Source organism: Bufo gargarizans, chromosome 6 (assembly GCF_014858855.1).
Source record: "Bufo gargarizans isolate SCDJY-AF-19 chromosome 6, ASM1485885v1, whole genome shotgun sequence".
In the NCBI taxonomy this organism is placed as follows: Eukaryota; Metazoa; Chordata; class Amphibia; order Anura; family Bufonidae; genus Bufo; species Bufo gargarizans.
The window spans coordinates 13,933,654-13,959,964 of record NC_058085.1 but is presented as its reverse complement, the minus strand read 5'-3'; the positions used below and the strand labels follow the sequence as shown (position 1 = coordinate 13,959,964).

Below are 26,311 nucleotides of genomic sequence, written 5' to 3'. Positions count from 1 at the left end.
GGGAGGAAGGGGGGGCCCGATGGGGGGTGCACACTGTGCCACCAACGATATTCAAACTGGGGAGGGGGGGGGTCTGCCCCCTGCTGCCTGGCAGCCCTGATCTCTTACAGGGGGATATGATAGTACAATTAACCCCTTCAGGTGCAGCACCTGAAGTGGTTAATTGTGCTGAGGTCTTGTACAAAGTTTGTAGTGTATTCTAACTAGAAGCTTCCCCATCACCATGGGAACGCCTCTGTGTTAGAATATACTGTCGGATATGAGTTTTCACGAAGTGAAAACTTAGATCTGAAAAAGCTTTTATGCAGACGGATCTTCGGATCCGTCTGTATGAAAGCAACCTACGGCCACGGATGCCAATCTTGTGTGCATCCGTGTTCTTTCACGGACCCATTGACTTGAATGGGTCCGTGAACCGTTGTCCGTCAAAAAAATAGGACAGGACGGATCACGGCCTCGGCTGCAAAACGGTGCATTTTCCGATTTTTCCACGGACCCATTGAAAGTCAATGGGTCCGCGAAAAAAAACGGAAAATGGCACAACGGCCACGGATGCACACAACAGTCGTGTGCATGAGGCCTAAAGACGATAACCATGAACGGAGTTTGCTATGGTGACCTGGAATGCCCTTCAAGAATTAAAGGAGTAATGGCATGGAAGATCACTAATTGTGTAAAAGCAGCTCTATGGTCAGCCAGAAATATTTTATGTTTTAAGCATGGTTTTATTTCTGAAGAAAATGTTTTAAAGATGATTTTAGATGAAATGTATCAATATTATTTAATTGAGAAAAAGAGAGCTCCTTTTATGTGTCGTAAGTGTTATTTTAAGGGAATGGGGTTCATTTAATGTTATTTCATCTTTTATGTATACTGTATTTTAAGTTTAAATGGAAAGATTGAGTTTTATGTTTTGTAAATTATTATTGTCTCAATAAATATACCCCTTTGGGGTTATAAACTTAAAAAAAAAAAAATCTGTTCTTATCAGTTTAATATCTGATACGTCCCCTATCTGGGGACCATATATTAAATGGATTTTTCAAACAGGTAGATGAAAAAAGAGCTTGCTCTGTCCACTACACGCATTGACCTGGTATTGCAGTACCTCCAGGACCGGTGCACCCCTTCTAATCTGGTATGAAAAAACAGAATGAAATTGAGAGATGGATGGATTGTAAGCATCCTGCCAGCAAGCAAGTGTGAAGTTGCTGTGTCCTGCCTCAGGAGTCTGCACTTCAGCTTCTCCTCTGTGAGGGCTGTGCTGTGCTGCTTTCTGCATACCTGCATCTAGCCTGTCAATCTCCTAATTGCATCAGCTGTGTGTGGGTTTGTTCCAGCACCAAGCAACTCAGCCAGCCAGTCACCTCTGCTCACAGTCCAAATCCAATTAAGATTGATGGCTTAATTGTTGGGTTCATTGGCTTATGACCTGAATGGAGTGTTTGGCTATCACCTGAATGAAGTGTTTGGACCTCCACTCCATGCACCTTGGGTTTGATTTGGGCCTGTTGTGCACACCTGGGCGGGCTGCTGAGTTGTAGTGCTTTCGTAAATATGTAAAGTTTTTTTGCCTGTGTCTCCCTCTTGTGGATATTTTAAACTGGATGGATGATTTGGAGGCTAAAAAGTAGTCCAGGACTTCCTATGTATCAGCAACAGCTTGGACCTGCCTTGTCTGGCCAATGGACGGAACACTGCACGTGTCACAAGAGGCTTGTCAGGTCAGAGGTCAAGTAAGTTCAGGTCAGTGCATGACATCACAAGGGCCCTGACGGAACACTCAACAATGGGGCCGTGACATCACAATCAACAATGCATACCCTTTTTTTTTTCACTACTTTCCATTCACTCCTTATCAGTTTTTCTGCTTGGCGTGCTTTGGCACCAGGAATTGCGTGCGACGAAAAGGCGTGACCAATAGTGGTGGGCGGAGCTATTCAGATCTGAAAAACACGAAGAGGAGCATGCTGGTGATTCCAGAGCGTAGGACGCACGTTTTCCCTGGTTTGTGATAGAAAGAAGCCTCCCGGACTGTCTCTGCAGCTGGGGCCTGTAGGCTATCATCGCCTTCACAAGTGTTCTGCATTGGGGACCATCGGCCTGTAGGGCGAACCTTTTTCTGGTTATCGCTTCTCGGCCTTTTGGCTGCGATCATGGCATGACCGGACGCAGCCAGGACTGCGATCACCGGATATGGACGGCGGACGGAGGACGACATTTGAAGATGGGCGTCACCATCCGCTCTGTGGGGACCGAGGACTATCGGGTCAAACATGGATTTGGAATCGAGATTTCAGAGGAGAAACGGGAGAAGTTTAGCCTGGAAGTGTGCATGAGGTACTTTTTAAAATGCTGCTTGTCAGACGGGAGGAAATTTTTCCAGGATCCGAAGCGAGGTCATTATACTTTGGTATTAACTAATCCCGCTACCTGTCATAACCTCCTTACTATGCTAAAAGGATTTGTGAATGACCCATTTCTTGATGGAGTCACCTTTATTGTCCTGTATAATGACGATATCCCTCTGGTGGTTTATATGCATAACCCATATGTTCCTCTTGAAAATATGTTGGTCTTTTTGGGACGATATTGTGAAATGGTACGGTTCGCCCACAAGGTCCTGAACTAGAGGAGAGAATATTTAAAAGAAGAAAAACTGCTACAAGAGGACTTAGTTTTAAATTAGCGGGGCAAAGGTTTAAAAGTAATATCAGGAAGTATTACTTTACTGAGAGAGTAGTGGATGCATGGAATAGCCTTCCTGCAGAAGTGGTAGCTGCAAATACAGTGAAGGAGTTTAAGCATGCATGGGATAGGCATAAGGCCATCCATCATATAAGATAGGGCCAGGGGCTATCCATAGTACTTAGTATATTGGGCAGACTAGATGGGCCAAATGGTTCTTATCTGCCGACACATTCTATGTTTCTATGTTTCTATGAACTCTGAGGCTCTTTAGACTGGAAAATATAAATTTTTCGTAAGGTTTAAGGCTGATGTAACTAGACCTGGTGGTTTGTGCTACCCCTTAATGTCCTTTTCCATCGGAAGAGATAAAGGGTTTTTGTTCTTCCCGGGCAATCCTGCTTTTTGCAGGAAATGTAAAGTGTATGGGCACACTATGGAGGGATGCAGAGAGACACCGTTAAGGTGTTCAAATTGCAACCAAGAAGGTCATCTTTCTGGAACCTGCACAAATCCTAGTGTGTGCAATGTGTGTGGCCAGACTGGTCATGTTTTCCGAGACTGCCCTTTAAATTCCAAACCATCCAGGTCAAAGGCTAAGTCTTATTCGGAGGCCGCTAAAGTGCAACTTTTGGTCCCTAAGAGGTTTCAGATACAGGCCCAGAAAGTGCCTGTTATTGAAAAAGAGGTTGGTGATGCTAATGTGGAGGCGGAGGGTACGAGGGGAGGAGCTAATGTAGGAGAGATGGATTTTTTTCCTCTGGACATTTCTCTTCCACCGGGTGAAGTCACTGGTTTGCAAGGAGAAGGTGGAATGGAGGTTTCCTTGGATAAAACACCTGTTATACCGGGGGAGGAGGTGCAGGTGATGGAAGGATATGGAGGTCAGGGGGATTTCTCCAGACCCTTATCAAGTTTGGAGGATTTTGGTCTGGACTTGTCGGTGAAGAGGCCTAGGATGGAATCCCCGTCAAGCGAGGACGCAAGTCCCAGAGGGGATAGAGTCTTCCCAAATCCTGAGATGGCTAATGAACATCTTTTTTTGGGCGATCTCGGGACTGGGGGCTTCAGCTTTGGTTACTCCCTTCAAGGAGAAGGCGGCTGAGATCTATGTGGGGGATTGAGAATTATACCCTCAAAAAAATCCAAGTATGGGGGACAAAGTTTTCATTCATGTCGTATCCCTAAATGTCCGTCTCCTTATGTCTACTGCGAGGAGGACGATAATCCTTGATTTTCTTAAAAATCAAGCTGCGGATATTGTATGTTTACAGGAGTGTGGAATTGCAGATGAATTAAGCAAGGATGAATGGAAGCATTCACCTGTATGATACGGTGGAGAATCTGTATGGTCAGGGTCATGTGAGAACAGGAATTCGGGGGTGGGAATTTTGTTAAAAAATAGTAGAATGAGTGTGGAGTCATATACAGTAGTGGAAGCAGGGAGGTGCATTGTGGCAGTTATAAAGTTTAATAAATAGAAGTTCAGAATAGTAAATGTGTATGGATCAACAAAAAAAGATGAGCGGGTGAGGTTATTAGAAAAGTTGAATGTGTTTTTGGTTGGGAGAATGGAGACTATTATGGTGGGCGATTTCAACTGTGTGTTAGAGGGTGAGAAGAAAGATGTATCTGGGAATATGCTACAAAAACTAATTGATGATTTTTCTTTCCTAGATGTAGCAGGGGTCGTTTTGGGGAAATAACCACCTTGTACCTATAAATCTGAGACAAGGAGTATAGAATCCAGAATCGATTTCATCTTTGTGTCTAAAAATCTTAAGTGTGTTAAGTATTCACAGGAGGATGTGTGGTTTACGGACCATATGTGTTTGAAATGTTGCGTGGAAGGGAATGTTGGGAGTTCATATGGGAGGGGGTATTGGAAGTTGAATGTTGGTTTGCTGGATGATAGTAGAGTGATGGAATGCTTTAGATTTGAATTTTTTTCTTCTCCCACTACACTACTCTCCATTGACTTCTTATCGGTCATTCAGCTTGGCTGGTTATCTGGTTATCGCTTCTCGGCCTTTTGGCTAAGATCAAGTGTAGGGATACATTGGGTCTTGGTCAGAAGGTGCCTGGGGTACCCGGCTGCTCGGCCTTTGGAGCGGGTCCTGGTTTATTGCCAGGGCCTTAACCATTGCTGCTATTGGGCAGCTGGCTTAGTCCCCAGGCAACGAGAGGCGATCACCTTACCTGCCTGCTGCCTAGGTAGCGGGTGAAGGGCACTGGTTTGGTTCCTGCTTGGTTCCAGTGGCGTATCGAGATGGCGGAGACGGAGGTCCGAGACCCTGATCGGGAAGGAGTTCCGGAATTTGAAAGCCATGATGCGAGAGAAGTGCCTAATTTCCAAAGGATAAAGAATGGAGTCCGTTTCGTATTGCAAGATCCAGAGAAAAGAGAGAGGGGACTTACCTTCCTTGTTGAAGATATCCTCTTGGGAATTGTGGACATCCGAAAAGAGTTTGTGTTAGCGATGCTGGACTTCCCTAAGCGCGGAGTCTATGATGTTGTTTTCGTTACAGAGGACATTTGCACAATTGTGTTAAAGCGGCTGGAACAGTGTGGACTGGACCCTATCCTTAATGGAGTGGTGTTTATACCACATTTTCCTAGAAGGCAACGGATGGTGACTGTGTTAATGTACAGCCCTTATATACCAGAGGAAGACATTTATGGTTTCTTAATGAGGCATTGCGAAAAAGTGGTGCCTGCAGGTAAAATATACAACAAATATGGTATCTGGACTATGAAATGGAAGTTCTTTGTAACCTTTTCTGAAAAGGAAGGGGTAGATATAATCTTCCCCCCAAGTCGTTTTAAAATTGGAAATGTTAACGGAGACCTGTTTTTTAATGGAATGTCTAATTTTTGTAGAAATTGTAAGCAATACGGGCATGTTAAAGGTGATTGTAAGTTTTTGTGGTGTGTAAATTGTGAAGAGATAGGGCATCTTGCTAGTACTTGTAAAAAAGAGAAAAGGTGTAATTTGTGTGGGCAGGTGGGGCATATGTACTCCACTTGTACACGAAAGAGGAAAGGGAAAAAGAAATGAGTAAAAAGAGTAAAAAAAGGAAAGATACTGAAGAGAGTGAAAAAGAAACAAATGTAGTGCAGGAAGTAATAATAAAAAGAGCAGTTAAAGAGACTAAAAAAGAAGGGAGATTTTCTACAGAGGAGGAGGAGGACATTAACCCCTTCACGCAACATCACGTACATGTACGTGGGGGAATGTGGTGCCTCACCGCATCCCCACGTGCATGTACGTGATCGGCTTCACTGTCAGCGCAGGGACCTAAGCGCTGAAGATTCAGTGAAGCCGGCGTGCTGGGGTTGCTAGGCAACCCTAGAAGCCGGAAGGAGTTGTATTAGACCCCTGACCCGCCCACGATCGCTGTGATTGGTCCAATACTGCAGAGGGACCAATAGCAGCGCATCGGGGCAGGTAAGGGGGGGTTAGGGAGGGACTGTGTGCCTCTCCTTCTCTGATCGTCCCCATTCCTGTCAGGGAAGCGATCAGAGAAGGAGAGAGTGACAATCTACTGTACCTATGACATGTATACTAGTCATGGAGCACTGCTACTTAGCGCTCCATGGCTAGTATACTCGTCATCGCATTTAACTGTCACCATGTCTGCAGACATGGTGACAGCGCTGAGTGCCGGCTGTTACACACAGCCAGGCACTCAGGGTCAATGCCGAGGGGGGTCCTGTGACCCCCGTATCGGTGATCTGGTAGTTTCGGCACCCCCCCCCCCTATGGGCGATCGCTCAAAGTAGTTTCTGATCCCTGCGGTCCCTGACCGCAGGGATCAGAAACCTAAAAATTGACCCAAATTGACCCAAATCGACCCCCCTTGCACCCCTGAATTCCATTTATGTGGCGGGGTGCAGGGGGTGGTTTGTGGGCGGTGCGGGGCGGTGTGGCAGTTGCGGGAGGCGGGCGGTGCGGCAGGCGGGATCGCGATCCCCCGCCCGCCTCCCATTATAATTATCGTTGGCTTCTAGTGGGTTATACCAGGGTGCCAGCACATTGCTGGCACCCTGGTATAAACGGCTGACATCGGTGATGCAATGTCAGCCGTTTAACCCTTTCCATACAGCGGTCCGTACGGACCGCAGTATGGAAAAGGTTAACAGCTCAGGGAGCTCCCTCCCTCTCCCATCGGAGGGCTGCTGTACCTTTGCAGCCCCCAGATGGAGAGGGAGAGAGCCCCCAGACAGCCCCGTCCTTACCCTTCCCCGTCTGCGCAGTTCTGAACATAACAGACGGGGAAGGTTCCCGTGGCAACAGGACGCCTCTCAGGCGTCCTGCTGTCCATGGTGCTTAACAGATCTATGCTGAAAGCATAGATCTGTTCAGTGTAAGTAAAATATAGTACAGTGCAATATATATTGTACTGTACTGTATTATACAGACATCAGACCCACTGGATCTTCAAGAACCAAGTGGGTCTGGGTCCAAAAAAAAAGTGAAAAAAGTTAAAAAAAAAAGTAAAAATCAAAAAACACATTTATCACTGATTAAACATGAGAAAAATAAAATTCCCTACACATGTTTGGTATCGCCGCGTCCGTAACGACCTGATCTATAAAACGGTCATGTTACTTTTCCCGATCGGTGAACGCCATAAAAAATAAAAAATAACAAAGTATGATGAAATTGAAATTTTGCCCACCTTACTTCCCCAAAAAAGATAATAAAAGTTATCAAAAAAGTCGCATGTTCTCCAAAATTGTAACAATCAAACCGTCATCTCATCCCGCAAAAAATGAGACCCTACTTAAGATAATCGCCCAAAAACTGAAAAAACTATGGCTCTTAGACTATGGAAACACTAAAACATCATTTTTTTTGTTTCAAAAATGAAACCATTGTGTATAACTTATATAAATAAAAAAAAGTATACATATTAGGTATTGCCGCGTCCATATCGACCGGCTCTATAAAAATATCACATGACCTAACCCCTCAGATGACCACCGTAAAAAAATAAAAATAAAAACGGTGTAGAAAAAGCAATTTTTTGTCATCTTACGTCACAAAAAGTGTAATAGCAAGCGATCAAAAAGTCATATACACCCCAACATAGTGCCAATCAAACCATCATCTCATCTCGCAAAAAATGAGACCCTACTTAAGATAATCGCCCCAAAAAAGTATTTTTCCAAATTCGGGGTAAATTAGGTATTTTTTTATGCAAAAAAAATTAATTTTGGGACTTAATTTTTCCAGTGTCATGAAGTACAATATGTGACGAAAAAACAATCTCAGAACGGCCTGGATAAGTCAAAGTGTTTTAAAGTTATCAGCACTTAAAGTGACACTGGTCAGATTTGCAAAAAATGACCTGGTCCTTAAGGTGAAATAAGGCTGTGTCTTGAAGGGGTTAAAAGAGAGCATGCTAAGAAAATAGTAAAAGAGATGGAGGATTTGAGGAAACTAGGGGTGAATTTGAATACTTTTTTTAAATTTGTCCGAAGAAGTTTACAAGAAAAAAAAGATTGGTTTTTCAACTATTGTAAAGTACATCCCCTTGATAGGGAAGAAGTCCCTGCGGTGGTAGGGGAAGAGACAGATTTAAGTAAAAATGTGTTAAGAAAGATGGCATACTATGCATGGAAAAGTGGTTTAAACCCTGATTAAGTTTGAATTTTTGTTAAGTATACTGAATGCAAGTTATCTTATTTTGAGTTTTTTTTTTTTTTCTTGGCAAAATATGTGTCTAATTTGAGTTAGATTTTATTATTTAATTATATGTACTTTTATTATATTCAGGTTTCATCTTTTTTTGTATGTCTCTTTTTTCTGTTAATAAAGTTATGTTGAAACCTTATCTGTTCTTATCAGTTTAATAACTGATACGTCCCCTATCTGGGGACCATATATTAAATGGATTTTTCGAACAGGGAGATGGAAAAAGAGCTTGCTCTGTCCACTCCACGCATTGACCTGGTATTGCAGTACCTCCAGGACCGGTGCACCCTTTCTATTCCAGTATAAAAAAACTGAATGAAATTGAGTGATGATGGATTTCAAGGATCCTTCCAGCAAGCAAGTGGAAAGTTGCTGTGCCCTGCCTCAGCAGTCCTGCACTTCAGCTTCTCCTTCCTCTGTGAGGATTTTGCTGTGCTGCTTTCTGCATCCCTGGTGCTGCTGCATCTAGCCTGTCAATCTGTTAATTGCATCACCTGTGTGTGGGTTTGTTCCAGCACCAAGCAACCCAGCCAGCCAGTCACCTCTCCTCCTTACAGTCCAAATCCAATTAATATTGATGTCTTAATTGTTGTGTTAATTGGCTTATCACCTGAATGAAGTGTTTGGATATCACCTGAATGCAGTTTTTTGACCTCCCTCCACTCTGTGCACCTCTGTTTTGATTTGGGCCTGTTGTGCACACCTGGGCAGTCTGCTGAGTTGTTCCTTAGAATTGACCCTTTTGTAGCAAGTTTGCTTGATGTAACCAATGTTGTTTTCCTATTTCTTTATTAAATAAGTAAAGTTTGTTTGCCTGTGTCTCCCTCTTGTGGATCTATTAAACTGGATGACTTGTAGGCTAAAATGTAGTCCACTACTTCCTATGTATCAGCAACAGCTGGACCTACCATGTCTGGCCAATGGACGGAACACTGCATGTGTCACAAGAGGCCTGTCAGGTCAGAGGTCAAGTAAGGTCAGGTCACTGGATGACATCACAAGGGCCCTGAACACCTCAACAATGGGGCCGTGACATCACAATCAAGAATGCATAGATACCTTTTCTTTTTTTTTTCTTCTCCCACTACACTACTCTCCATTGACTTCTTATCGGTCATTCAACTTGGCGCGCTTTGGCACCAGGAATTTCGTGCGAAGAAAAGGCGTTACCAAAAGTGGTGGGTGGAGCTATGCAGATACGAAAAACACGAAGTGGAGCATGCTGTTGATTTCAGAGCGTAGGATGCACGTTTTCCCTGGTTTGTGAGAGAAAGAAGACTGTCTCTGAAGCTGGGGCCTGTAGCCTATCGCCTTCACAAGTGTTCTGCATTGAGGACCATTACTCTGCTTTACAATGACGATGTTCCCTTAGTGGTGTATATGCACAACCCTTATGTGCCAATGGAGAATATCTGCCTATTCCTGAGACAATACTGCGAAGAGATACATTTTTCTCATAAAGTATTGAATTCGGAACACCTCTGGACCGGGAAGTACAAATTCTACGTCAGATTTAAAGCTGATGTTTCATGTGCTGGCGGTATGAGGTATCCCCCGATGAACTTCTCAATCGAAAGGGACAAAGGCTTTCTCTTCTTTCCTGGTAACCCATTGTTCTGCCGAAGATGTAGAGTGTATGGGCATACGTTGGATGGCTGTAGAGACCCTAAACTAATATGTACAAAGTGCAACAGAGAAGGTCATCTGCACAAGTCTTGTACCTTTTTGCCAGTGTGTAATGTATGCGGCCAAGAGGGACATGTGTTCAGAGACTGTGTGTTGAATGAGAAACGCAAGTCAAAAGTTAAAACTTATGCTGAAGCAACAAGTACAGAAACTCCGGTCCCTGGGAGATACCAGAAGAATGTGGCTGGTGTCCTCCCGAAGGAAGGAGGAGGAGAAGGAGAAGGTGGAAAGGAGGATTTGGTGGAAGTGGAGGTTCTGGAGGAGGATGATTTGGTGGAGGATGATTTGGTGGAGGACTTCGAGGAGGAAGGAGGAGAAAATGAAGGGATGGACGTTTCCTTAGATTTGGCAGAACTGTCTGAGGAAGTGGCGGGTCTCCAGGGTGAAGGGGAGGAGGACTCTTTGTCCAAGACCCCAGTTTTTTCTTGGGATAAAACCCAGGTGGGAGGTGTGGCTGGTGATCCGGATACCTCTGATAAAGAGTCAAGGCCTGCTGATGTTGTTTTGGACATGTCCTTTAAAAGACAAAGGCTATCTCCCCTGAGTGAAGGAGAGAGTCCCAGAGAGGACAGGCGTTTTCCAAACGCCGAAATACCAAATAACATGTCTTTTTTAGACGACTCAGGAGCCGGAAGTTTCGGGTGCGACTTCCCCCTTCAAGGAGAGGAAGGTTGAAGAAAATGTGGGGTGTCGAAAATTACACCTTTAAAAAAATCCTGTCATGGGGTTCAAAGCTCTCTGTAATAGCTTATCCGTGAATGTCCACTTATTGAAATCAAAAGCGAGGAGAGCAACAATTTTAGATTTTTTAAAAAATCAAGTAGCGGATATAATATGCTTACAAGAGTGTGGAATTAATGATGCCTTAAGTAAGGAGGAGTGGATGTATGGCGAATCAGTAAGGTCGGGATCTTATGAGAATAGAAATTCAGGTGTTGGGATACTGTTAAAAAATAGAAATATGACTATTGATTCTTACACAGTAGTGGAAGCTGGGAGATGTGTGATTGCTGTTATAAAATAAAGGAAGTGGTTGTTCAGGGTTATAAATGTGTATGCATCAACAAAAAAAGATGAGTGTGTGAATTTGTTGGAAAAATTGAAAGTGTTTTTGGTAGGGAGAATGGAGACAATACTGCTAGGAGACTTCAACTGTGTTCTTGAAGGTGAAAAAATGGATGTATCTAGTAATATGCTGGTTAATCTAATGAAAGATTTTTCTCTTTTAGATGCATCCGAAAAAATGATGGGGAAGCCACCATCGTATACGTATAAATCCGAGGCAGGAAGTATAGTCTCTAGGATAGACTTTATCTAAAAACATAAAATGTGTTAAATTTTGGCAGGAGGATGTGTTTTTCACAGATCATATGAGTTTGAGGTGTTGTGTGGAAGGAGGTGAGGAAAATGCATATGGGAGAGGGTATTGGAAATTGAATGTTAGTTTGATGGATGATGAAAGAATTATGGATGATTTTAAAACTGAATATTTAGGATGGAAGAAACGTGTGAATGATTTTGTGAATGTTTTAGAATGGTGGGACTGGGTTAAACATAAAGTGAGAGTTTTTTTCAAAAGGTGGGGATGTAAGAAAGCAAGAATGATGAGAATGGAGTATAAAGAATTGAACATGAGGATAGAATGGTTGAAGAGGTTAAGAGGATTAGGTGTAAATGTGGAGGACTTATTGGTTAAAGCGAAAAAGGAAATGAAGCAAATTATTGAGAAGAAAGGGAAAAATATTATATTTCGGTCAAAAGTGAGAATGTTAGAAGAGAATGAGAGGTGCACGAGGTTTTTCTTCAAAAAGGTGTGTGGGAAAAAGGATGATATGGATGAAATCATACATGGAAAGGGGGAGTGTGTAAGTGGGAAGGATGTGATAAAAGAAGTTGAAGATTTTTATGTTAATTTATATTCAAAAAAATGGGTTGATAAAAAGTTACTGGTGGATGTGGTAAGATGTTTGGAGGGGAAATTAGATAAGGATGATGTTGAGAGTCTGGGTGTGGATTTGACTTTGGATGAGTTAAAAAAGAGTGTTTTTGAGGCAAAGAGGAACAAAACGCCAGGGAAGGATGGGATTCCTGTGGAACTATATATAAAAGCTTGGGAGTGGATGGGGGAGGATTTGTATGATGTATGTAAATATATGTGGCAGGAAGGTGTGTTGAGTGAGTCAATGAAAGAAGGTGTGGTGGTTTTGATTTTTAAGAAAGGGAATAGAAAGAATGTGGAGAATTGGAGACCAATTACCTTACTGAATGCAGATTATAAGATTTATAGTAAATGTTTGGCAAATCGAATGCGGTTGTATGTAGGGAAGGTGATTGATGAGGATCAGGTGTGTGCAAATCCAAAGAGAAGTATGACTGATAATTTGGTTTTGATAAGAGATGTGATTGAAGATTGTAAAAACAGAAAGCGGAAATGTATGGTGTTAACAGTGGACTTTGAGAAAGCGTTTGATCGTGTGTTGCATGAATATATGTTTAAAGTACTGAGTGGAATGGGATATCCGGAGGTTTTTTTGAAATGTGTGAGGAGTTTGTATGATAATGTGTATAGTGAGGTTCTGGTGAATGGTTTTTTGAGTGGGAGAATAAATGTGAAGTCAGGAGTAAGGCAAGGCTGTCCGATGTCACCAGTACTATTTATTAGTGTGATTGAGGTGTTGATGTGTCTGGTTAGGAAAGAAAAGATAATGAGGGGGATTTTAATTCCAGGAAGTGGTGGCAAATATGTAAGTATTTTAGGATATATGGATGATGTGGTGGTTATAAATAACAATTTGGCTGCGATGAGGAGAAGTAGTTTAATTTTGGATATCTTTTGTGGTGCATCTGGGTTCAAAGTGAATTGGATTAAATGTTTGTTTAAATGTTTTGGGGACAGACAAGTGGCTTTAGAGGGTGTGAAATGTGAGTCTGGTGCAATTAAAATTCTTGGTGTGTTATTTAATGATAATTTGAAAGGAGATGAAAGTTGGAATGAATGTGGGGAGAAGATTGAAAGGAAGATTAACTTTTGGAGATTGCGTGAGTTAAGCTTATCAGGGAAAGTCTTGATTATAAAAACAGTAATCTTGCCTATTGTGTGGTTTGTGTATGCAATTTTTCCACTTAATGTAATGAAAGTGAAAAAGGTGGAGAAGTTGGTTTATACTTTTTTATGGGGTAGTAAAATGGAAAGATTGAAGAGAGAGCACGTTAATAAATTGAGAGAAAGAGGAGGATTGAATTTACCAAATTTTGAGTTTTTTTTGGGTCTGTCCTATATTAAAAGTTTTGTGGTTATGAATGAGAGGGGGAATAAGTGTGCATTTATGGTTAGATATATGGCAGGATGGATGCTGTACGGAATGAATTGGAGTATTAGAGATGCAAGAGTGCCAGTTGCTTTTAAGTGTCCAGAATGGTATAAGATGATTGAAAAATTTATTAGGAAGCATGATTTGTTTGGGTTGAGGAAGGATGTATTTAAAAACAAGAGGATGGTTATGGATGTGATAAGTAAGAAAGAAATTGTTTGTGATATTATAGGTTTGAGTTCAAGTGAAGCTGAAGGAGAATGGAAGAAATTTGCAATTAAAGGAGGGTCTAATAGACAAAAAGATATTGTATGGATGGGGTTGCAAAATGTTTTGCCTGTAAGAGAGATTCAAAAGAAACGAGATTTAGTTAAAACAGAAATCTGTCCAAGAGAAGGGTGTGGTTCAAATGAAAGTGTGAGGCACTTGGTATGGGATTGTAAATATGCACAACAAATTTGGAAAGGAATGGGAGGTATGATTAAAGAATTAACGGGGGTTAAATATATGAGTTGGAAAGTGGCAATGTTTGGTTTTGGTGCATGTGGTAAGCAAAATGTGAGGATTTTGTGGCTGTTGATGGTATGTGTGTGGGAATGTTTGTGGGATGTGAGGAATATTTTGGTGTTCAAGAGAGAATTGGTGTCAGTGGATAATTGTATTAAGAGGATATTAGCAAAATTATACTTAATATATTGTTGGGAAAGAGAATACGGTGGTGGTGTAGATAGCGAAGGTATATGGAAGCATAAAAAATGGAGGTTTTTGGTTAAATCTTGATGTATAAATATAAAGTTTGAGGAAAATTATAAAATTTAAAAAATTAAAGAAATGCAGCGATGATGAAGTATAAATAAGCTTGTTACCCTTTAAGAGGGGAAGTGAAAGTATAACATGAGCTATTGATACTTACCTGAGTGGTAAAAAAAAAAAAAAAAAATCTGTTCTTATCAGTTTAATATCTGATACTTCCCCTATCTGGGGACCATATATTAAATAGATTTTTCGAACAGGGAGATGGAAAAAGAGCTTGCTCTGTCCACTCTACGCATTGACCTGGTATTGCAGTACCTCCAGGACCGGTGCACCCTTTCTATTCCAGTATAAAAAAAACAGAATGAAATTGAGTGATGGAGGTCAAGGATCCTTCCAGCAAGCAAGTGGAAAGTTGCTGTGCCCTGCCTCAGCAGTCCTGCACTTCAGCTTCTCCTTCCTCTGTGATGGTTTTGCTGTGCTGCTTTCTGCATCCCTGGTGCTGCTGCATCTAGCCTGTCAATCTGTTAATTGCATCACCTGTGTGTGGGTTTGTTCCAGCACCAAGCAACCCAGCCAGCCAGTCATCTCTCTTCCTCACAGTCCAAAACTAATTAATATTGATGTCTTAATTGTTGTGTTAATTGGCTTATCACCTGAATGAAGTTTTTTGACCTCCCTCCACTCTGTGCACCTCTGTTTTGATTTGGGCCTGTTGTGCACACCTGGGCAGTCTGCTGAGTTGTTCCTTAGAATTGACCCTTTTGTAGCAAGTTTGCTTGATGTAACCAATGTTGTTTTCCTATTTCTTTATTAAATAAGTAAAGTTTGTTTGCCTGTGTCTCCCTCTTGTGGATCTATTAAACTGGATGACTTGTAGGCTAAAATGTAGTCCAGCACTTCCTATGTATCAGCAACAGCTGGACCTGCCATGTCTGGCCAATGGACGGAACACTGCACGTGTCACAAGAGGCCTGTCAGGTCAGAGTCAAGTTAAGGTCAGGTCACTGGATGACATCACAAGGGCCCTGACGGATCACCTCAACAATGGGGCCATGACATCACAATCAACAATGCATAAATACCTTTTTTCTATATTTCTTTTTTTTTACTCTCTCTCACTACTCTCCATTGACTTCTTATCGGTCATTCTGCCTGGCTCGCTTTGGCACCCGGAATTTCGTGCGAAGAAAAGGCGTGACCAAAAGTGGTGGGTGGAGCTATGCAGATCCGAAAAACACGAAGTGGAGCATGCTGTTGATTTCAGAGCGTAGGACGCACGTTTTCCCTGGTTTGTGAGAAAAAGAAGCCTCTCGGACTGTCTCTGCAGCTGGGGCCTGTAGCCTATCGCCTTCACAAGTGTTCTGCATTGAGGACCATCGGCCTGTAGGGCGAACCCTTTTCTGGTTATCGCTTCTCGGCCTTTTGGCTAAGATCAAGTGTAGTATCTTCGGTGCTGCACTTGGTCTGTGTGTCAGAAGGTAGGACCCGGGTACCCTCCAGGTTTATTGCCTGGGCTTCACCCCCCTGCTGCTATTGGGAGAGAGGCTTAGACCGGGGACGTCGAGTTGCGATCCCCCTTACTTCTGTGAGTCTTAGGACTGGCAGAGGAGCACTTTGTCTTTGCTTTAAAGAGACAACAGCTCCATTTCAACAGCTATGGCAGACGATGACCCGGGAGGAGGAGGAGGAGTCGGAGGAGGTGGAGGTACCGGAGGAGCCGGAGAATTCGGATACGGAGACGATAATGGATTTATTACGCAAGGAAAGAAAAAGAGAGTGGCGGAGCTGCAAGAAGTAATTCAAAAGAAGACGAAGCCCGAAGGAAGGATGAATCCCGAGGAGGAACAGAAGATCTTAAAGAAAATATACAGAGAAAAGAAGGAGATGATGAGCACCAGATCCCGGAATACGCCAAAATAAAAGATACCATTCGTTTATATGTCACTGAGAGTAAAAAAGAAAAATATAATTTTGAAATTATAAAAAAATGCTTTATTTAATAGACAAAGTCCTGTATGGCGTGTTTGGCGTTCAGAGGCAAGAGATCTTGGCCATACAGGACTACCCGAGGAGACGTGTATATGATGTGACCTTTGCTCAAAATAGTATTTTAAAAAGTTTTTTAGCTAAGGTTCCACATTGCATAAATGATGAAAGATTACGAGGTATTAAGATTTATGAGCATGAAATCGATGAAACTTTTACCGTGGTTATAAAAATGTATTCACCTTTTGCTAATTTAAATGTCATCACTGCATTTTTATCCAAGTATTTTAAGAAAATCGTTTCAGTTTCGAAAATTTTAAACACCGCCGGGATCTGGACGTCAAAATGGCTTTTTAAAGTGATCGGTAACCGTGATTCCAATCATCCAGGAGGCCTCATCTTACCCCCAGCACGTTTTAAACTGGGGGACATGGTAGGTGACATGTTTTTTTCTAATATGCCACCTTACTGCAGATTATGTAAAAAATACGGGCATTATAATACTGACTGTATGAGTACATGCAAAAATTGCGGGAGCACGGAACACGATATCAGAGAGTGCCCCGAAGGGAAACGTTGTTACGCATGTACTCGTACAGGTCATCTCTCATATCAATGCCCTTTTAGAAAATCCGAGGCGCGGCCAGGATGGCAGAGGCAGCCAGCGGGTCAGGCGGAACCGGAGAAGCACGAACAAGCCAAACCACAGCCCCAAGGAGAGGAGCCCGAGCGGATGGATACCACCAGCAGACCCCCCCAAACAGGTGAACCGAGGGAAAAGCGGAACAAGAGGAAGTCCAGTGATCAGCCGACGAGTAAGCCCCCTCCTGAGAAAGAGGCTGGGGGCGGATCGGATGAAGCTGATCCGCCTGGCCCGCACTCGGTCCCTGGCCACACTCCAGAGGATCCAGGTGGAGCCGCGGCGTCTAAAAAGAGGAGGGACCAAACACCGGTGGTGAAAAGCCAAAGGGGGATGCCAACTGGGGGACCAGTGGCGGATCCCGGAGGTAGCCAACCAGGTCCTTCCTCTCACCCGAGTGGTGACCCTGAGGAGATCACTATGGTGCCCGAAACCATCCTCAGTGGGTCCTTTGCCCCGGAGCGGGAGAGGGTTGACGCTGTGGTTCCGGGACCTGAAACAAAGTATGTGAGCCCTGTGGTGCAGAAGATTCTGGAGTGTTTGGTAAACGTGGGCGAGGGTCAGCTGAGCGACGGCGGCTCCTCTCCTGCAGGATACGAGTGCGAAATAATATCTGGGGCATCAGAGGTGGAAGAAAGTGAAGGAGAACTCGCTGAGCCTGCTGCTGCTGTCTGAAGCTGCGCCGAGGTAAGATAATAAACTCCCTTTTTAATCTTTTATTATGGCTATTTTAAAAGGCATTTCCCTGAACACCAGAAGCGTGCATTCTAAAGCTAGAAGAATTGCACTTTTTAATTATTTATCCATCCTATCAGCTTCGGTGTTCTTTCTACAGGAATGCTGCATCCCCCATAGTCAGAACTATAAAAAATACAAGTCTGACTGGAAGCCCGGACCTTCCGTCTGGTCCGGGTCAAACAAAAACAAGTCGGGGGGTGTAGCTATTTTATTTAAGGGAAATGTTTTTATAGACCATATTAATGAGATTTTACCGGGGAAGATTTTATTGGTCAAAACTTTTATTGATGGTTTTAGATGGCAGTTTTTAAATGTTTATGGTTTTACTGATAAAAAAGAGAGGGCGGAGATGCTTGAAGTTTTACCTCTTTTTATTAATGATTCAGAACCATTGATTTTAGCAGGAGATTTTAATTGCATTTTAAGAGGTGAACGCCGGTTCTCTAACGCAGTTAGCAGGAACTATGACAGATCCTCCTCTCTGCTCAAAAATATTGTCATAGATTTGAAGCTCACTGACGTTTTTAAAAAATGTAACAGTCATTTATCAGAAGAGGCCGGCGTCACCTGGAGTAACGCTACCTGTAAATCCAGAATCGATTTTATTTTCTGCTCGAATCAAGTACTGCCTTTTAACTGTAAGCTTTTAACCAATATATTTTCAGACCACAAATTATTATCTTTTAAGGTGCAGTTAGGTGGCAATCACCAAAAGAAAAAAACATGGAAACTGAATGTCTCCCTTTTAAAAGACCCCAAAATTTTATCTGATTTTATTGTGTTCTACAAGTACTGCAGGCGGGTAAGGAACCCCAGAAGACCTATTACAGAATGGTGGGAAAATATGAAAAAGAAAATTAAGACCTTTTTTATTAACAGGGGGAAGCTCAAGGCCCAAGAAAAAAAGAAATTTTATGATGATTTAAATACCCGCCTGCAGACACAGTACAAGCTCCGCGATCTGGGTATGGATGTTAAAAAAGAAATCCTCACTATAAAAAAAGAGATTTCACAGTGCCTGGAGCAGAAAGGTAAAGAGATAATGTTTCGCTCCAAAATTCAACATCTTGAGGAGAATGAGACCTGCTCCAGGTACTTTTTTAAAAAAATACAAGAAAAACGTGCCCAGATTGAGGAGCTTGGGGGGGTAAGAAACATAAGTGGCATTCTCAAAAAAGTCCACGAATTTTATTCTGAACTTTTTAATGAGAAAAAAATTGATAAGCATTTTATGAAGGACTCGCTGAAGGGGATTGAAAATGTTTTAGATCCTGACTCTCAAAGATTTTTATTACAGGATATCACTGAGCAAGAGATTTTAGAAACGGTCAAGAGTTTTAAGAAGGAGAAGGTGCCTGGCCCCGATGGTATACCCATTGAGTTTTATATTACATTTTATGGCATTTTAAAGGAAGATTTATTTTCTCTTTTAAAAGATGTTTTTAGGTCTAAGGCTCTCCCGGGATCCTGGAAGAAAGGCGAGGTCTCCCTTCTTTATAAAAAAGGTGACAAAACTGACATAAAGAATTGGAGACCGATCACATTGCTTTGCTGTGATTATAAAATCATGGCAAAGCTATGTGCAAACAGATTAAAGAAAGTTATTAATAAAATTATACATCAAAACCAGGTCTGCGGGGTGCCCGGGAGAAGCATCTGGGACAATATTAACCTTTTAAAAGATGTTATTAACTATACGAATGAAAGAAACGGGAAAGTTGCCATTTTATCCTTGGCCTTTGAAAAGGCTTTTGATCGAGTGTCGTATTTTTACCTTTTTAAAGTTTTAAAGAAGATGGGTATACCAGAGGGGTTTATATTATCTTTGAGAGCGTTTTATAACAGATGCACTAGCAAGATTTTAGTCAATGGTTTTAAGACTCAGGATGTTGTTTTAAAATCTGGTGTGAAGCAGGGGTGTCCCTTGTCCCCACTACTTTTTATTTGCGCATTAGAGCCTCTTTTAATTATGATAAAAAAGGATAAACATATGCGGAGTCCCCCTGCCAGGCGGGGGGGGGGGACTAGAGGCTAAAGTAGTGGGGTACATGGACGATGTCGCAGTGATTTGTAGGGACACCCTTGCAATTCAAAAAGCAATTAAACAAGTTGAACATTTCTGTTGCGCCTCCGGTTTTAAAATACATTTTAACAAAAGTAATATTTTAAATGTCGGAGAGATGGTTTTAAATGATATCAACATTCCTGAGTCTGAGTCTATTAAGATTTTAGGTGTCACCTTCAGCGAGTCCAATGACGGCCTCAGGAATTGGGACACGGTTACTGAAAAGATTGGTAAGAAATTATGCATGTGGAACCTTAGGAAGCTGACGATGGAGGGAAAGGTTTTAATTATCAAAATGATAGTTTTACCTATTTTATTATATCTTAGCATGGTGTTCCCTCCATCGGACCGTATTTTTAAAAAAATTAACAAGGCCTGTTTTAATTTCTTCTGGGGTTCCAAGATGGACAAGCTGCGGCGAGATACGGTAATGCTTCCTAAAAATAAAGGTGGAAAAGATTTTACGGACATAAAAACGTTTCTTTTAATTAAGTATTTTAGCTACTGTTTTAACGCTCTTTTTAAGGATAATTATTGGTCATTTTTTATTCGTTATAGCACTGGGTATTTTATGAGAAGATTTGGTTGGTTTAAAACGGTTTTAAATTCTCCCTACTCTTTTAATTTACCCGCTTCTTATAAGATTTTAGAGAAAATAACGATTACTTTTAACCTTGGCCAAAAGAGGGCGGAGATTTTAAAAAACAGTAGGATGATTTTAAAAGATATTAATGATAATAAACTGATGGCCCCTATTAAGAATTTTAATGAAGAGAAATGCAAGCAGACCTGGCGAAATATTAATGAAAACTATCTTTTTAACGTACAGAAGGACCTGGCCTGGAGCTGCGTTCATGAGTGTCTTCCATGCCGGGCATTCCAGCACCGAAGAGGATTGTCAAGCACCGCGGAGTGTCCTAGGGGAGCATGCAGAGAGGAGGAGGACGTTTACCACTTATTCTGGTATTGCTATTTTGCACAAAAAATATGGAGAAAAATGTCTTTTATGGGTGTCTGGAGTGCCCCTCAAGAATCAAAAGGACTATGGCATGGAAGATCACGAACCGCGTCAAAGTAGCTCTATGGTCGGCCCGGAACATTTTAGTTTTTAAAAATGATCTTATCTCCGAAGAAAATGTTTTAAAGATGGTTTTAGACGAGATGTACAACTATTATTTAATTGATAAAAAAAGAACGCCTTTTATGTGCCACAAGTGGTTTTTAAGAGAATGGGCCTCAGTTATATGATTTTATAGAACCTGTAATTTTACTTTTATGTCACCTGTAAAAACAGTTTTATAATTTCTATGTAATATTGTTATGATTTTAATAAATGATTTTTACCCCTCGTTGGGTAAATATCAACTTAAAAAAAATCTGTTCTTATCAATTTTTGTTTAGGATTATTAATATCTATGCACCTACAGAGAAAAATCTTAGGAAAGATTTATTTGAGAAAATTAATTTGTATCTGCCTGGTAGGATTCCATGTGTTGTGGTGGGGGATATTAACTGTCATTTGCAAGGTAGTAAAACAGATATTACCAGCAAAATGTTTATGCAGAGTATGACTGACAATAATTTGTGTGACGTAGTTAAAATATGTAAAATAGATCCAGTACCAGCTACGTACCATGCGGATAGGGGAGGCATACATCCCCGATTGGATTATGTGTTTGTTCCTAAAGGGTTTGTGGTTAAATGTTATTCACAGGTACGAGTGGGGTTTTCGGACCAGGAATTCTTGCGGTGTGAGTTGGAAATAGAGAGTGAGAGGAAGTATGGGGGAGGAGTATGGAAAATGAATGTAAGTATGTTGGAGGATGTTGAGGTAAGAGAGAAATTTGAGAAAATGTATGCTGGGTGGAGTCGGAAAAAGAAAGACTTTGAGTGTATTTTGGAGTGGTGGGATTGGGTGAAAGAGAGAGTGAAAGTGTTTTTTAAAGGGATGGGTTATAGATGGGCTGCGAGGAAGAGAAAGAGATATGAGAGATGTAATATGAGGTTGGGTTTTCTTCATGAAATGAGGGAGTTAGGGTATGATGTGGATGAGCAGTTGTGTGAGGAAAGAAAGATTATGAGTGAATTATTGCGTAATAGAGGGAAACAAATTGTGTTTCAGGCCAAGCTGGATGTAATGGAGAAGGATGAGTGTTGTTCTAGATTTTTCTTTAAAAAAGTGGTGAATGCAAGGATGGATTTAGATAGGGTGAAAGATATGAATTATGTTGAGGTTTGTGGTGAAGAAGTCAAGAGAGTAGTGATGGACTTTTATGAGGAGTTGTATAGAGAGAAGGCAAGGGATATGGGTCTGGAGGAAGATGTACTAGGTGCTTTGGAAGAGAAAGTAGGGATGGAGGATAGGGGTAGTTTAGTGGAGGAGATTTCCGTGGGGGAAGTGAGGAATATAGTCAACAGTATGGCTAGGAATAAGACACCAGGTAGGGATGGAGTTCCAGTAGAATTCTATGCTAAATATTGGGATGTGGTAGGGAATGACTTAGTTGAATTGTATAAATATATGTGGGAGGAGGGTAAAATTAGTGAGTCCATGAGGGAGGGGTTAGTTGTTTTGATTTTCAAGAAAGGTGTTAAGAGTGATTTGCGTAACTGGAGACCAATCACTCTTTTGAATGTAGATTATAAGGGGTATGCAAGATTGTTAGCGAAGAGAATGAGTGGAGTGATTGGTCAAGTAGTGAAAGAGGAGCAAGTGTGTGGTGTGCCTGGGCGAAGTATTTCTGGTAATTTGAGTCTGTTGAGGGATGTTTTATGGGATGGTATGCAGAGGGATAGAAGTGTGAATGTTTTTTCGTTGGATTTCGAAAAAGCTTTCGATAGGCTATCTCATGTGTTTTTGTTTAAAGTTTTAGAGAGGATGGTGTTTCCGAGTAGGTTTGTTAGAGCTGTGAGGAGTTTGTATGAGGAAATAGGGAGCCGAATGTTGGTGAATGGGATTGAGAGTGACAGAGTCAGGGTTAAATCAGGTGTTAGGCAGGGATGCCTGTAATCACCGGCAGTTTTCATTTGTGCCATGGAGCCGTTACTTTGTATGGTGAGGAAAGACAAGTTTATTAGAGGTGTGAATGTTCCTGGGAGTGGTGGCAAGAGTGTGAAAGTGTTTGGATATATGGATGATGTATGTGTGATAAGTGAGAATAGAGCGGAATTACAAAGAGCTAAACTGATTACGAATGTGTTTTGTGGTGCTTCAGCGTTTAGAGTGAATTGGAGTAAATGTGAGGTGAAGTGTTTTGGGGGTGGATGTGAGGTATCGGATTTGGGTGTGAAAGTGGTGGATAGCATTAAAGTGTTGGGTATTATGTTTGATGAGCAGATGAGCGGTAGAATGGTCATGGAAATTGAAATGAAGTGAGGAGCAAGATTGCAAGAAAATTGGATTTTTGGAAGTTGCGGGAGTTGACATATCAGGGGAAAATACTGATTATTAAATGTGTTATCTTACTATTATTATTGTATATCGGGAATGTATTCCCTCCTACCTGTATGGAGTTGAGGAAAATTAATTGAGTTCTTTTTTTGTTTTTGTGGGGTGTGAAAATGGAGAGAGTTAGGCGTACGACTGTGATGATGTGTAGGGAGAATGGTGGGTTAAATTTTCCGAATATTGAGCTGTACTTATGTATTAATTTTCTGGTGAATGTGTTGAGGTTATTGAATGGTGATGGTAAAGTAGCATGCATGATGAGGTATACTGGAGGTTGGCTGTTCTGTAGACTGGGATGGTGTGAAAGGAATTTGAGGCAACCAGTGGCCTTTATTTGCCCTTTTTGGTACAGCGGTATGGAGAGGTTTGTGAAGAAGAATGAGTTGTTGAGCCTGAGTGTGAGTGATTTGAAAGACAAGAAGAAAGTGTTGAATTTGTGTAAGAAGGATGAGATGGTAACTGATATTAATTTGCTGTCTTCATTAGAAGCTAAGAATGTATGGAAGAATGTCAGTATGGATGGAATGACTAATAAGCAAAGAGACATGGTATGGTTGAGTATGCAAGGGGCGTTGCCTGTAGGTACAGGGAGATACAGAAGGTACAGAAGAGACGGGATTTGGTGAGGAGTGAGGTTTGTCCGAGGCAAGGGTGTGGGGGATGTGAAAGTATTTTACATTTATTTTGGAATTGCAATTTTGCCCAAGAAGTGTTTAAAAAAGTAGGGAAACTGATAAAGGAATTAACTGGAATAAGTTTTTTGACATATGCTTTTGTACTCTTTGGGATTGGGTTATCAGGTAGAAAAAGGAGTAGAGTGTTGTGGTTAGTGATGACGTGTCTGAAAGAAGTATTATGGGATGCTCGGAATGTATATGTCTATAAGAGAGAGTTATGGGGAGTGGATGAATGTGTTAAGTTGTTTTTGAGTAGATTGTATCTTTGCTATTTGTGGGACTTAAAAAAAAGGGGATAGTTTTGATGCAGAAGGGGTTTGGAAAGTAAAAAAATGGAAAAAGCTTGTTACATGATAATTATGTGTTATGTTTTTTGAATAAAAAGAGCCATATGATGATTTGGTTATAAAGCTTGTTAGTTGCTAATATTAACCAAACCTGATGGTTTATAAAAAAATCTTGTGTGCTGCACTTGGTCAGACGTCAGAAGGTAGGACCCGGGTACCCTCTCTTTCGGCCTGGGGGGATCGTCTCAGGTTTATCGCCTAGACTTCACCCCCCTGCTGCTATTGGAGAGAGGCTTAGTCCCGGGGACGTCGAGTTGCGATCCCCCGAACCTCTGTAAGTCCCAGGACTTGCAGAGGAGCATTTGTATTCTTTGACCTTAGAGGCAAGCGCCAAGTACCATCTATGGCAGACGACCCGGGAGGAGGAGGAGGAGATGGGGTAGATGGAGGAGGAGGAGACGGGGTCGATGGAGGAGGAGGAGAAGCAGTCGGAGGAGGAGGAGAAGCAGTCGGAGGAGGAGGAGGAGCAGTCGGAGGAGGAGGAGAAGCAGTCGGAGGAGGAGGAGAAGCAGTCGGAGGAGGAGGAGGAGGAGAAGCAGTCGGAGGAGGAGGAGAAGCAGTCGGAGGAGGAGGAGGAGAAGCAGTCGGAGGAGGAGGAGGAGAAGCAGTCGGAGGAGGAGGAGGAGAAGCAGTCGGAGGAGGAGGAGGAGAAGCAGTCGGAGGAGGAGGAGGAGGAGGAGAAGCAGTCGGAGGAGGAGGAGGAGGAGGAGAAGCAGTCGGAGGAGGAGGAGAAGCAGTCGGAGGAGGAGGAGAAGCAGTCGGAGGAGGAGCAGTCGGAGGAGGAGGAGGAGCAGTCGGAGGAGGAGGAGGAGGAGGAACAGTCGGAGGAGGAGGAGACGGATTTATTACCATGGAGAGGAAAAAGAGGAACGGAAAGAAAGGAGAAGCTGCAAGAAAAAATTCTAAAGATGATGGAGCCCAGAGAAAAGAGGAAGCCAGAAAAGACGAATCCCGTGGTGGTACAGAGGAATTAAGAGAAAACGTGACAAGACAAGAAGATGACGATGATGAGCACCCGATCCCGGTTTACGCTAAAATTAAGGATACCGTAAGACTATATGTTACAGAGAGTAAAAAGGATGTTTACAATCTTGATGATCTAGTAGAGAAAGTGCTGTATGGCGTGTTTAGAGTACAGAAGCACGAGATCTTAGCCATACAGGACTATCCAAAACGGCAAGTATATGACGTAACTTTTACTCAAAACTGTATTTTTAAAAGTTTTTTAGCCAAGATTCCACAATGTTTAAACGATGATAGAGTACGAGGCCTTAAGATATACGAACATGAAATAGATGAATCTCTCACTGTGGTTATAAAAATGTATTCTCCTTTCGCTGATCTTAACGTTATCACTACATTTTTATCCACCTATTTTAAAAAAAATTATTGCAGTGAGGAAGGTTTTTAATTCTGTCGGGATCTGGACGTCAAAATGGTGTTTTAAAGTCATCTGTAACCGTGATTCCAAACAACCTGGAGGCTTCCTTCTCCCCCCAGCACGTTTTAAGTTGGGAGACATGGTAGGAGACATGTTTTTTTCCAATATGCCACCATTCTGCAGGTATTGCAAACAGTATGGACATTACGCTGAGAGATGCATGAGCACATGTAAGAACTGCGGCAGCACTCAGCATAATACCAGGGAGTGCGCCGCAGGTAAAAAATGCTATGCTTGCACAAAAACCGGTCATCTCTCCCGTGATTGACCTTTTAAAAATAGGTCGGAGGCAGCGGGAGGAACGGGCGGAACGGGCGGAGCCGGGAAAGAAGGACCAAGCCGAGCCACAGCCAATGGACACCACGAGCGGACCCCCCCAATCAGGTGAACCGAGGGAAAAGAGGAATAAGAGAAAGTCCAGTGATCAGCCGACGAGTAAGCCCCCTCCAGAGATAGAGGCTGGGGGAAGATCGAATGAAGCTGATCCGCCTGGCCCGCACTCTGTCCCTGGGCATACCCCAGAGGATCCATGTGGAGCCGTGGCGTCCAATATGTGGAGGGACTATGCATCGGCGGTGAAAAGCCGAAGGGGGATGCCAACTGGGGGACCAGTGGCGGATCCCGGAGGCAGCCAGCCAGGTCCCTCCACTCACCTAAGTGGTGACAATGAGGTCACATACTGTGCCCGAGACTATATTTAATGAGACCTCTGCCCCGGAAAGGGAGAGGGAGGACGCCGTGGCTCCGAGACCTGAGGAAGCATTGTTGAGTCCCGAGTGGCAGCTGACTCTGGAAGGTGTGCTGATGAGAGAGGGGGGTCGGCTGAG

The 26,311-nt window shown here is 42.4% G+C and overlaps 3 non-coding genes and 1 pseudogene across 3 annotated transcripts; all 4 read left to right on the top strand.

The window, feature by feature from the left end:
• Positions 1–940: 940 nt before the first annotated feature.
• Positions 941–1,130, top strand: LOC122942815. The gene has a single exon (XR_006390728.1). It is a non-coding gene; the product is annotated as a U2 spliceosomal RNA (small nuclear RNA).
• Positions 1,131–8,487: 7,357 nt separating this feature from the next.
• On the top strand, positions 8,488–8,681 carry LOC122942978. Its single transcript, XR_006390810.1, has one exon. It is a non-coding gene; the product is annotated as a U2 spliceosomal RNA (small nuclear RNA).
• Positions 8,682–14,291: 5,610 nt separating this feature from the next.
• Positions 14,292–14,479, top strand: LOC122942773. The gene has a single exon (XR_006390702.1). It is a non-coding gene; the product is annotated as a U2 spliceosomal RNA (small nuclear RNA).
• A 1,069-nt stretch (positions 14,480–15,548) lies between these two features.
• Positions 15,549–15,640, top strand: LOC122942898 (annotated as a pseudogene).
• The last annotated feature ends 10,671 nt before the right edge of the window (positions 15,641–26,311 follow it).